This window comes from Prunus avium, chromosome 8 (genome assembly GCF_965620075.1).
Source record: "Prunus avium chromosome 8, drPruAviu1.hap1.1, whole genome shotgun sequence".
Classification (NCBI taxonomy): Eukaryota; Viridiplantae; Streptophyta; class Magnoliopsida; order Rosales; family Rosaceae; genus Prunus; species Prunus avium.
Window position 1 is genome coordinate 23,197,769 of NC_142291.1, and position 12,712 is coordinate 23,210,480.

General features: G+C 41.1%; 1 non-coding gene across 1 annotated transcript; it reads left to right on the forward strand.

Moving 5' to 3' along the window:
- The first annotated feature begins 10,785 nt into the window (after positions 1-10,785).
- LOC148292337 (small nucleolar RNA R71) lies at positions 10,786-10,892 on the forward strand. Its single transcript, XR_015827244.1, has one exon. It is a non-coding gene; the product is annotated as a small nucleolar RNA R71 (small nucleolar RNA).
- The last annotated feature ends 1,820 nt before the right edge of the window (positions 10,893-12,712 follow it).

The window sequence follows — 12,712 nt, forward strand, 5'->3', positions numbered from 1 at the left end:
TGTAAGAGCATATAATCGTTGACTAAAAGACTTTGAAACATCACGCTTGAGATTTTCACTCAGTTTTTGGTGATCAAATAGACCACAAAGCCTTACACCTCCACTAATTATGATTCACACTCCTTCCTTCCATTTGAACAACCAAGAAACATGGAATTGAAATTGAAACCATTGCCACTTAACCACGACTTTTCTCTTTTCTTTCACCCATTGAGTGAAGTACTTTTTTATTTTTTTTTATTTTTTTATTTTAAAGAATGTAATAACCCTTCCCAAACTTAGCATGAAAAACACATCTAAATTAAAGCTCACGAGTTCCTTAGAAAGGTGAATTCTTGTTTTTCAGGCTAAGGCTAGAAGTAATAATTGGTTACTTGAAAGAAAAGGCATACATATAGGCTCAAGGTGGTTAACAATGGAAAATCATGCTTAAGCATGCATAGGGTTAGCTTGAAAGGCACAAACGGTCCAAAGAGGGCCTTAATATCATTTCTCAAATGTCATGTAATCAAATTGCACAAGAATGAGTAACTTTTAAGTGCTCAACCAAATCAATGAATAATGAGATCAGACAACAACTCAGATGACAAGAAAAGTAAGAATATGTGTATAACACTCATGAATTGAAGCACAAGGCTCAAAGCTCACATTATATGGTTATACAAGTCTAATTCATGCTTGATACAATTCTTTGGATCATGCAAGTCCCTCAACTGGAGAATTATGAAACAAATGGCAAGTGCATAGAGGGTTTCAAACATATCATGCTAGAACGATGCCATTTAGTGAATAACAAATTTTTTTTTATTTTTTATTTTTTATTATTTTTTTTAACATCTTCAATCAAGTCATGTAAACATTCATCACAATCTCATCATATATGTCCGGAAAGTGACTTGAAAACAAAAAAGACTCAAAACTGAAAAGAAAACAGAACAAATTAAAGCAAGAATTTAAGCGAAACGAAAAAGACTTGCTATCCCTTCCCAAACTTAGAAATGAACATTGTCCTCAATGTTAAAGAATTCAGGCATTAACAACGTTATAACAAGAAATAAAGGGAAAGAGCAAGTAAATACAAAAACAAAAAAGAAAAACAACTACAACACGGTTGCAAAACAAAACAAAACAAAACAACACCAAACAAAACCAAACAGTAAGCCCTAACAACAATCTTACACATGCAGAAATCCAGCCCAATGAAATGCACAAACCAAATGAAAGCCCAACCCAAACGAAAGCCCAAAAGCGAAGAAAGTAAAAAAAAAAACAGAGAAACCAAGTCAGAAGCACAAAGAGCGAGGACTCAGTAAAATAGAAAAAAGTGGGCCCTGAAGTCTCGGCACCTGTGAGTCACGGGAAACAAAGTGAGAGACGTGTCGACAAGCAGCGGTCTCTCTCTCGGTCCCAAGCCAGAATTATTGGCTTCATAGGAAGGTGTGACGACTTTTGTTTCTCAAAAGTGCTGAAAGGCAGAACTGTAATTAAAGGGGTTGGGGACCAGGTGAGGTGACCTAAGGGGATAGGCCGTAAGGGCCGCGCAAAACGCAGAAGCGCCGTGTCTAGGGTTACGTAGAAACTAACTCTATAAAAGAAGAAGAGAAAGAGTTGGGGAAAAACACACAAACGCAGAAACACACAACAGAGAAAAGAAAGAACAAAAGAAAAGAAAGTTCAAATGGCTTCTTCCTACCCATTCTCGCTGGATCTCAACCTAGCTCCACCGACTCAGACTCGGGGCCAAGCAGTGGCACCAGTGTGGATGCCCTACTTTGCCTCTGCACGGGGGCACGTGACAGTGAATGACTCGATACTGCTGGACAACGATGTTGCCCTTGGAGTTGCTAGAAATCTAGTAACTCCCAAGGATATACGGGTGCTGGGATCAAGGGATGACAACCGGGTCGTGAGCGATGCTCTGGCACTAAGCGTGCAAAGCACCGCAACAGTCGCAAGTGTGGGTCATCGCCTACTTGCGAAGTCCCATGAAGTGGAGGTGCTAAGAGGTCAGTTGGCGGCGGAGCGAAGTATGGTGGAAGAGTGCCAGAGTATTATTAAAAGTTTAAAAAGGGAAAGGGCAAGGATAGTGGAGGTGAATCGACACCAGCTAGAGGCGTTGCGGGAAGAGAACCAAAATCTCTCAAAGATGGTAAGTGTTTACGCCCATGACATGAGAAAGCAGCTGGAGGACCTGGACCAACCGGGTAAACGCAAGAAAACCGATCGCGAGAGTAGGTATGCTCAAGCTAAGAGTGCGATCTTTGGGAGCTCGAGTGATGAGCCCCAAGAGGCTGTGCGTGAAGCCCCGGAAGAGGATAGCCATAGGGCTAAACTCAAAGGTCCAATGGCCGAGACACCGAGCACTGTGAAAGAATAATTTGTAATGTATTAGTGGTGTGCCTGGTTGTCTTTGCCCTTTCCGTGTATTTGTTTGTTGTTGTTTTTTTTGTTTTTGTTTTTTTTTGTTTTTTGTTTTTGTTTTTTTGTTTTTTTGTTTTTTTTTTGTCAGAAATAAAAGAAATGAAGTTGCAAAAGAAAAAGAAGCACACTTCCCAAACAAAACAAAGACGACAGCCGAAAGGGAAAACACACTTCCCTAACTAAAATAAGACAAAGGTGATAGCCGAAAGGGAAAGGCAAAAACTAAAAACACTAGAAAAACACAGAAAAAAGAAAAGTAAAGTGAAAGTTAATGTGCTCCCCCTTGAAGCGATTAGGTCGAGCATGCCCGGGAAATCCGAAATGGCGTTGGCTCTCCCTCTCATCTGCATATGTCTATTTAAGCCACGCCTCTGCAAGCGGAAGAGTACCCTGCAATTCTTTCTGCAAACTCAAGGAAAACCATCAAAAACATCCAAAAACAAAACAATGGCATCCACATGTACTCACCTTGATGATCTCAACCTTGAGCTGTCACTAGCACCACCAAATTCCCAGATAAGGGCTCCTCCAAACCCTATCTTCCCAAACTCCTCATACCACCATGGCTCGGCCTCAAACTTCTCTGAGGTGGTGCCGCGAAGGGCAGTAATGCCGGAGGGCATGACTGTCAGCAGACTGACAGTTGCAGATCACCTGCATGTGGCGCAGAGGTCTGACCAGATGGCAGTGGACGAGTCCCACAATCTAACCGTGCTCAACGCGGTCTCGGCCACAAATTTGGGCATGCGCCTACTGGCGAGAACACGAGAGTGCGGGGCACTGAGTGAGGAGGTGGCGGCCCTGAAAGCTCTGGTGGCGGACCTGCAGAAGCGGCTCTACAGCGCCAACCAGCATGTAGAGATGCTGCAGAAAAGGAACGAAGATCATGTAGAGCTGCTGCAGATTCTACAAGCAAGAACAGACAGAGGCAATTAGCAGAAGCCTCAGCTAGCTCAAAATGCAAAAGAAACAAGTGATTCATAAATTTATTGTTTTTTTTTTTTTTTTTTTTTGTGTGTGTGTGTGTGTGTGTAGAATCACATGTTTTGGAATGAAATAAGCATTTGAGCCAAAATTCTGAGTGCAAAATCATAAAGCAACCTACTTCCCAAACTTGTATGAAACAATGTTTATAAATGATGGAGATTTAATACTAAACAATGCCATATAGAAAAATTGGGATGGATAATCACAAAATAAAAGAAATAGTAAACAATTAAAAGTTGAACTAACAGTAAAAGTTGAAACAAACAAACTAATAACCGTCTCAAAATAAAACCCAAAAACAAAATAAATTAAAAGTTCAAAAGGGTACAAAGCTCAAAGTACTACTGATCATCATCAGTCTCATCATCATCATCACCATCAACATCATCACCATCAACATCATCACCATCAACATGTGCAGAGGTCCCGGGATGACCTGGCATCTGGAGGTGCGTCCAAATGGCGTCAATGGAAGTGCTCATATGCTGCATCTGCTGATACTGGAGCATCTGCAAGTCCCAAATGGCTTGGAGAGAGGGCTCCCAAGCAGAAGTGTCGACAGTGGGAGCAGGCGGGAATGGCTGGAATGAGGCCGGCCCGTGTGGTGGTGGTGGTGGCATATGAGGCGGCACTGGAGCAGGTGCGGGTGCAGGTGCATGTGCATGGCGCCTCTGAGAGATACTCTTGGACACAGAAGTGTCCGAAATGGGACCCATGGGCTCAACATATATATCAGTGGAGCGAGCCCGAACACCTGAGCGGTCACAAATCATGCTAACAAGGCAAGGATAATAAATTATGCTTTTCTTACGTGCACAAGCCTTCAGGCGTTCAAAAATGATGTCAACAACTGGTAGGATAAAAGTTCCCTCATGCAAAATTTGCAGGAGCTTGACCCCTACTGATGGAATTTCCGACCGTTGGCCGGATGGATAAATGTTGTGGCGCACAAAGCTCCACAGGATGGCAAAGTAGGGTGTCAACTTACCCTGAATGAGGACAGTCTTTTTAGTTTGAGATGCAAAGGCAGCAGGGTCAGCATAAAAAAGTGTTTCAGCTGCCCTTTGCATGTCAAAATCCTCACCCAAAAATTGTCTCCAATTAACAGTATTCTCTCTGTCACTTATTTGAAGAACCTCAGAGATAATGGAGGTGGATAGTACAATATTTTTGCCCCGAACCTTAAGGGGCACCTCTGCATTACGTCTAAGTTCTTCCCTAGGGAAAGCGGCATAAAACTCACGCACAATTGATTCATTATATTTTGCATAGATGTGAGCTAAGGGTAGGAGGTTTCGGTCCCTAATAAGGTGCCGGACTTGAATAAGTCCAGCGGTTTGGATGGAGGGACTAAGATCTAAGTTACGCTCAGTAACCACAGTGGCAGTGAGCATTGCCTCTTCCGGTTGAGGTGCACTTCGTGAAGAAGATGCACCCCCTCTGGTACCCTGTCTAGCTCTAGACATCTAAGGAGAAAAAACCAATATGCACAAAACAAATCAACAACAAAATTCATGCCACAATTCCCAAACATGCAATACGCCACAATTATACCAATATCAAAACCAAAATGCATGCACATAGCCAAAATTTGCCACAATACAAATATACACCAATTCGAACGAGTCGACAATTTAATCACAATGTAAAATACCACAATGCCACAATATTAATCACAATGCACAATTAAGCCAAAATTCCAAAATGTAAACAACATTCCCAACATTCAACCAAAATGACAAAATTCCAATAATAAACACAAATAACAACAACAATAATCAAATAAGAGATTGAGAGTGAGAAAAACATACCCAATTGAGGAAAATCACACCAAATGATAAACACAAGCCAAACCCAAAACAAAAACAAGAGAAACAACAAATTAGAAACAAAACAACTATAGGAATGCATTAGAGTAAGAAAATCAAAGAGAAAACACCAAGAAAAATTCGAAAATTACCTTGGTGCTACAGTAACCCTAACTGAAAATCACCTCAAATTGAAGAAAACACTTGAAATTTCAAGGAATAGATGCCAAAAACGGATTCTACTCGAAAAATTAAGTGAGAAAAGTGTGATTTGGGTTAGGATTAGGGTGGGTTGTGAGGGAGGTAGAGGGAGGGAGAAGAGAGAAGTCGAAGGGGGGGGTGGGTCTGTCGCTGGGAAGAAGAGGAAGTGAAGAGAGAGAAGAGAGAAAGGAAAGAAAAAGACGGTTTTTAAAAAAAAATCGCGACGAGTGACCGGTCGCGAGTGAAAAGCGACCGGTCGCTTTGAAGCAGATTCAATTTTTAAGAAAAACAACGAGCGACCGGTCGCGAGTGAAAAGCGACCGGTCGTTTCGAAGCAGATTCAATTTTTTCTGAAACTCCAAACGAGCGACCGGTCGCGAGGCATGTACGACCGGTCGTTCTCTCTCTCTCTTTTTTTTTTTGTTTTTTTTTTTTGGGTTGAAAACTTTATTAAGGACTTACCTTCCCAACTCAGTTTTGCATCCCCGAATGTATATCAATGAAGTGAAGCACTTCATCTTCTTGATGCAAAGTATTTTCGTGGTAGATTTTCAACCTATGCCCATTAACTTTGAATTCCTTTCCTATGCCTATTGGTCGGATTTCAACTGCACCATAGGAAAAGACATTAGTAACAACAAATGGGCCAGTCCAGTGGGAACGAAGCTTACCTGGAAAGAGTTTGAACCTAGAGTTAAAGAGTAATAATCTTTGCCCTACTTCAAACGACCTTCTAATGATATGCTTATCATGAAACGCCTTTGTTTTTTCTTTGTAAATTTTTGCGTTCTCATAAGCATCATTGCGAAGCTCATCCAGTTCGCTCAGTTGTAACCTTCTGATATCTCCTGCTTCCTTCATGTCGAAGTTGTACTTCTTAATTGGCCAAAGGGCCCTGTGTTCAAGCTCAACAGGTAGATGACAAGGTTTACCAAAGATTAAGCGAAATGGAGACATACCGATTGGAGTTTTGTAAGCAGTTCGGTAGGCCCAGAGAGCATCGTTAAGGCGCAAAGACCAATCCTTTCGAGTAGGACCAACAGTCTTCTCTAATATATGCTTCACCTCTCTGTTAGAAATCTCCACTTGTCCACTAGTCTGAGGGTGATAGGGGGTGGACACCTTGTGAGTTATGCCATACTTCTTGAGTAGGGTCTCAAATGATCGGTTGCAAAAATGGGATCCCCCATCACTAATGATGGCCCTCGGTGTTCCAAACCTACAAAAGATATTGGCTCGAAGAAAGCTAAGAACAACTTTCGCATCATTAGTCTTGGTTGGAATTGCTTCCACCCATTTTGAAACATAATCAACCGCAAGTAGAATAAATAGATTTCCAAAAGATGAAGGAAATGGACCCATGAAATCTATTCCCCAAGCATCAAATATTTCAACAATTAGAATTGGGTTTAAAGGCATTTGATTTCGAGATGAAATGTTACCCATTCGTTGACACCTATCACAAGATAGACAGAATTGTGATGCATCTTTGAACAAGCTTGGCCAATAGAATCCACTTTGCGAAACTTTTAAAGCTGTCTTCTTGGCTCCAAAGTGGCCACCACATGCGTTCGAATGACAGAATGTGAGTATGGACTGAGATTCGGTCTCGGGAACACATCGCCTAATCACGGAGTCCGAACAATACTTCCACAAATATGGGTCATCCCACACATAGGACTTAGTGGTTTTCAGCAATTTGTCCTTTTGACCTCTTGACAAATCCCTTGGTATATTTCCTGTAGCGAGAAAGTTGATAATGTCAGCATACCATGGGTCAGAAATTTGTAATGCAAAAAGTTGCTCATCAGGAAAGGATTCACGAAGAGGAAGAGTGTCTTCTTCGGTATTGGAGTTAGTGATCAATCGGCTAAGGTGGTCAACTACCACATTCTCCGATCCCTTCTTATCTCTGATTTCAATATCAAACTCTTGGAGCAACAAAACCCATCGTATCAATCTTGGTTTTGCTTCCTTCTTTGCCAAGAGATATTTCAAAGCTGCATGATCAGTGAAAACAATTACTTTAGAGCCTATCAAGTACGAACGAAATTTCTCTAAAGCAAAAATTACAGCTAACAGCTCTTTCTCAGTAGTTGAATAGTTCAACTGAGCATCATTAAGGGTACGGCTTGCATAATATATTGCATGCAATCTCTTCTCAACTCTTTGTCCTAATACAGCTCCAACTGCAAAATCAGATGCATCACACATTAATTCAAAAGGTAAATTCCAATTTGGAGGCATAATGATAGGTGCAGTTGTGAGAAGAGTTTTGAGCCTTTGAAAAGCTGCCAAACATTCATCATTAAGATCAAAATTTGCATCTTTGGCAAGCAAGCTACACAATGGTCGAGAGATCTTAGAAAAATCTTTTATGAATCTTCTATAGAACCCGGCATGTCCTAAGAAGGATCGGATCTCTTTCACTGATGTGGGAGGTGACAACCCGCTTATCACATCTACTTTGGCTCTGTCAACCTCAATGCCTTGACTGGAAATCACATGACCTAAAACGATTCCCTGTTGTACCATGAAATGACACTTTTCCCAATTGAGAATTAAGTTGCATTCCCGGCATCTTTGCAAAACTAAAGACAAGTTGTTAAGGCATGAATCAAATGAATGACCAAACACACTAAAATCATCCATGAATACTTCAATAAATTTTTCTACCATATCGGAGAAAATACTCATCATGCATCGTTGGAAGGTGGCCGGGGCATTACACAATCCAAATGGCATACGCCGGTAGGCGAAGGTACCATAAGGACATGTGAATGTCGTCTTGTGTTGGTCTTCAGGAGCGATGGCAATTTGATTGTATCCTGAATAGCCATCCAAGAAGCAGTAGTAACTGTGACCTGCAAGACGTTCAAGCATTTGGTCAATAAATGGTAATGGAAAATGATCTTTTCGGGTGGCGGTATTTAATTTTCTATAATCAATACAAACACGCCATCCCGTTTTGACACGAGAAGGAATAAGTTCATTTCCCTCATTTCTTACAACAGTTATTCCTGACTTTTTAGGAACCACTTGGACCGGGCTTACCCACTTGCTATCGGAAATAGGATAAATTATACCCACATCCAATAGCTTCAGAATTTCTTTTCGGACTACCTCTGTCATGATTGGGTTTAACCTGCGTTGAGCATCCTTTGTGGGTTTGGAATCAATTTCCAGTAAAATTCTATGCATGCATCTTGTTGGGCTTATTCTCTTGATGTCCGCAATACTCCAACCAATTGCTCCCTTGTGTTCTCTTAACACTTGCATCAACTTCTGTTCATTTTCCACATTGAGATTGCTAGCAATAATCACGGGCAATGTCTCTGTTTTACCTAAATAAACATACTTCAAGTGGGATGGCAATGGTTTGAGCTCTAACTCGGGTGCCCTGTCAAGAGAAGGAACAAGCTTTTCAGTATTGACTGGCAAAGGTATAAAATTTGGAGTGTACTTACGTGGTATGGCTGGACATGCATCAAGGAATTTCACAGCCTCAAGTAACTCATTATCAACAATTTCAGCAACTTGAGAATTTTGTGTCAACACCTTTTCTAATGAATCTGTACCATGAGTACTATTAAATGTATTTTGCACAATATGACACAATGTATCAATACGAAAACATTCATGTTCATCATTGGGGAGTTTGAAGGCATCATAAACTTTGAACTTTATTGTTTCCCCTTGAACTGTCATTGTCAATGTTCCTTGTCGAACATTGATCACAGTATCTGCAGTGGCCATGAAAGGGCGGCCAAGAATCAATGGAAGATCCACACCCGGAATAGGAGCTTCTTCCATCTCTAGCACCAAAAAGTCAGCTGGTAAGATGAGATCATTTACTTTCACAAGTACATCTTCCAAAATTCCTCTTGGATATCTCACTGATCGGTCCGCCAATTGAATGCTGACAGAAGTTGGTTTAAGATCACCTAAGTTAAGGGCTTCAAAAACAGAGTAAGGCATCAGATTAATTGAAGCACCTAAATCAAGTAAAGCTTTGTCAAACAATTTATCTCCAATTATGCAAGGAATTGTAAAACTTCCTGGATCTTTCAATTTGGGAGGGAGCTTCCTTTGCAAAACAGCAGAAGCTTCTTCCGTCAGTGCAACCGTTTCATGATCTTGGAATCTCCTCTTGGTGGTACAAAGGTCCTTCAAAAACTTTGCATAACTCGGAATTTGCTTGATTGCATCCAAGAGAGGAATATTGACTTGCACTTTTCTGAAGGTTTCCAATATTTCCTTGGCTTGTTGAATTTTTTTGGAACTCATAAGCCTGTGAGGAAAAGGAGCACGTAAGATTTCTTCGTCAGTAGGTTCACGACTTACCTTCTCCTTTCTTGCCCTTCTTGCAAGTTCATGCTTTGGGATCCACTCGGATGAAGAAGCTGCTTGCTTATCTTTCTCTTTGTTGCTTTCATCCTTTTCTTTAGGCTCAGCCACTTGTTCAACCTGCATGTCATCAACATTGTGAGTCAAATCTTTAGAACCATCAATTTCACCAATTACCTTACCAGTTCTCAAGGTAACTGCTTGAACATGCTCACGCCCAGTTGGATTAATCTCTGGTTGGCTAGGCATCATACCAGGTTCCCTTTGACTCAAAGCTTGAGCAATTTGCCCCACTTGATTTTCTAGATTGGAAATGGCCTTATCCGTTTTCTGCATGTGGGTGTCATTCCTCTGCATGTAGCTTTTTGTCTCAGTGATGAAACTATCTGTGTTTCTAGCCATGGAAGCAACAAGTTCTTCCAAAGATTTTCCTGTAGATTGTGGTTGAGGTGGTGGTTGTGGTGGATTGTAGTAGTGCATTTGACCATGAGGTGGGCGAGTATGTTGTTGACCTTGAGGTGGGTGAGTTGGCCCTTGAGGTGGTTGAGTTGGCCCTTGTTGAACATTCGAATTGTCACTCCACCTGAAATTTGGATGATTTCTCCACCCCGGATTGTATGTTTGTGAGAAAGGATCATTCTTAGGCCACTGATTTCTCTGAAATGAGCCCACTGCATTTGCTTCCTCATGTGCCAAGGGACAATCCTCAGTGTCATGACCAATTGTGGAGCAAAATGCACAAACCTTGGATGATCCCGGTGCCAATTTCTTCACCATGTTGGTTAGGTTTGCAATCTGAGCTTCCATACTAGAAAGGGTACTTACATCATAGGATTCCCCTTTTCTGACTGGTCTTTGCCTTGAATTATATTGGCGAGCATTTGCAGCAACAAGATCAAATATTGCTCGCACTTCTGTTGGAGTCTTGGTCATTATAGTCCCTCCTGCAGCTGCATTCACATTATTTTGGTCCGCTTCAAAAAGTCCTTCATAGAAGTGTTGCATTAGAAGCCAAGCTTGTATGTTATGATGCGGACAAGTGATTAGAAGTTTCTTGAAACGGTCCCAATAATCCTGGAAGCTTTCTCCCGGCCTTTGCAGAATTCCTGTAATCTGACTTCGGAGTTCATTTGTCCTTTGTGCTGGGAAAAAATGTTGCAAGAACTTTGTAGCAAGATCCGTCCACGTTGTGATGGAATTTGGAGGTAGATAGTGAAGCCATTCCTTTGCTGTATCCTTCAAACTAAATGAGAAAAGTCTCATTCTTATCTCATCACTACTCATGCCTTCGATCTTTATTGTGGAACACACTTCCTCAAAGTCTAGGATATGTGCATTAGGATTTTCTCCAGGATTTCCCAAGAACTTAGGCAATATGTGTATCATGCCCGATCTCAACTCAAAGTTTTCCAAAGTGCTTGCGGGATATACTATGCAAGATGGTTGTCCAGTTGTTGGCGGTGAAGAGTATTCTTGCATAGTAAGTTCCGCATTTGCAGCTGCTGCCGCCATTGGTGAAGGTGGAGGTGACTCGACTTTTGGTGAGCTTGGTGATGATGAAAATGGCGAGAGTGAAAAAGGCAATGGAGTAGACACAGCTAGTTGGATGTTCCTTTCTCTCAAAGCTTGAGCTTGGATATCTTCTACAGTGCTATCTAATGAAATATCCAAATTCAGAAGGGACATAAGCAAAATGTTCCTGCAATAAGAAGAAAACAAAAACAAACTCAAATAAAATGAAATGACAAACAAGGAAAAAAAATGAAAATAAAATTAAGTACTCTAAATATACTCAAACAAAACATATAAGCAACCGTGCCAGTTCCCCGGCAACGGCGCCAAAAATTGTTGCATTCCTAAAAGGACACAATTTAATGTGCAAACAACCAATTAAAAATACCCGCAAGTGCACGAATCTATCGAAGTATAGATTGTATAAGTACGGGGTCGATCCCACGAAGAACTTGTCGGTTGTCTATAAGTTCTAATTCGAGTACAAAAAGAACACTTAACTAACACACCACAATGCACAAATGAAAATTTGAAACTAAAAAGAAATATAAAAGAAACAAACAAAACAAAACAAAAAAAGAATTGTGTTGTGAACAGTGACCAGTGACCGGTCGTTTGTTAAGAGCGACCGGTCGTTTTTTGTCTGGCGACCGGTCGTGAGGTAAAAGCGACCGGTCGTTTTAGTACAGAGTCGAAACTTCAGAATTGTGTGCTGAGCGACCGGTCGTGAGACACTAGCGACCGGTCGTTCTTGGGCAGAGTCGTTTTCTCTGTTTTTCCAGTTTCGACCTCTATCCAGTGTTTTGCCTATAACTTTCCAACCGTACGTCCAAAATTCACGTTCTTTATACGGTTGAATTCAGCACAGAAAATGGAAGAACACAAAGCGGACCAAAAGTCCAAAACAATTACGGAAACAGATAGAATTTAGTAACAAAGACACGTAACGTGTCAAACACGCAACTCACACACACATTGGGGGGGGGGGGGGGGTTTGATTTGTTTGAAGTAACCTATTTCTATTGCATGAAAGTAAATGGACTTTGAAATTAAATGAGAATGGCGGAGATGAATTATCAAGATGTGAAATCAAAATGTAACAAACACTAGGGTTTCGGAATCCACCCTAAACAATTCTACCCAAGTTCATGAATACTCAAGTAATGAACTCTAAACGTGTTGATGAAGATGTTCGCAATCAAGACCATGGGTCGTGGCTCAAGACGCATTGATTCTCTCTAATATACGTAAAGTGCATGGTTCGTGCTACAATACTTGTGCCCTCCTCATAACCGAACCTAGGTATGGTTCGTACTTCGATTCAATTACAAGGAGAACCCATTAAGTTCAAAGAGAATATGAACATCACAAGAATCCTAATAGCATGGTGTTTACATTAGGTATTCAAGAAACCAATTCACATAGATGATTCTTAC